The sequence below is a fragment of the Tupaia chinensis genome, unplaced genomic scaffold, assembly GCF_000334495.1.
Source record: "Tupaia chinensis unplaced genomic scaffold, TupChi_1.0 Scaffold147351_1, whole genome shotgun sequence".
Taxonomy (NCBI): domain Eukaryota; kingdom Metazoa; phylum Chordata; class Mammalia; order Scandentia; family Tupaiidae; genus Tupaia; species Tupaia belangeri.
This window is the reverse complement of record NW_006207202.1, coordinates 996,197-997,004: the sequence shown is the minus strand read 5'-3', so window position 1 is coordinate 997,004 and position 808 is coordinate 996,197. Positions and strand designations below refer to the sequence as shown.

At 61.9% G+C, this 808-nt stretch overlaps 1 protein-coding gene across 1 annotated transcript in view; it reads right to left on the bottom strand.

Moving 5' to 3' along the window:
• MYRF (myelin regulatory factor) overlaps positions 1–808 on the bottom strand; it is a 40,552-nt gene that overhangs the window by 38,639 nt on the left and 1,105 nt on the right.

Below are 808 nucleotides of genomic sequence, written 5' to 3'. Positions count from 1 at the left end.
AATCTGGCTCAGAAGGCAGGGAGTCTGGGCCAGTCAGGCCCCTCCCTCTGCCCAGGGCCCAGGGGCCTGGGGAGGAGGCACTGGGATATCAAGAGGGCCTGGCCAATGGGTCATCCAGGTACCAAGCAAGCTCAGGGCACTCCAAAACAGTACCTCTGGGCAAGGACTGGTCTCCTTCCTTCCTCCCTGGGAGCCCCAGCCCCTATAAGGCCCCTCGAGGGCTCCTAATGGACAAACAATGCCTGGGGAGAACGAGAGCCCCTGGGACTCACCAGGGCTGCTTAGGGCCCTCCAACAGGACACTGACTTCCTCAGGGTCACCTGTCCACCCAGGGTCAATTAGTTCATGGGACTGTGTATTGCGCCTCGGTGTCAACTAGAGTCCAGTCCAAGCCTGGCTTCCTGGGGTCTGGGTCTGCGCTGTGCAGAATCCTCGAGTGGGACGGCCTGCAGCTTGGGGTTGGCCTTCCCGGGTGGCCCAGCAAGCAGGAGTGGACGAAGGTCCCCATCCCTCCATTCACAGAGAGAGGGAGAAACTGAGGTAGAGAAAGGCCAAAGGGATCTGGGGACTGGGCTTGAAACGTGTCCTGATTGCCCGCCCAGCACCACGCCCCAGAGCTGGGCTCACACTCATGATGAGTCCAAACGCAGAGGTGCAGGACGGTGGCTTAGGGACTGGGCTCCCCAGGCTGGCAGAGAGGAGTATAAAAGGAGCCGCAGGGAGGGTGGTTCCAGTAAGGTGCCACTGGAAGGCGTCAGCCACACCTCCTCCCCCCTCCTGTCCCGCTCCCATCCCTCCTGCGCCCAG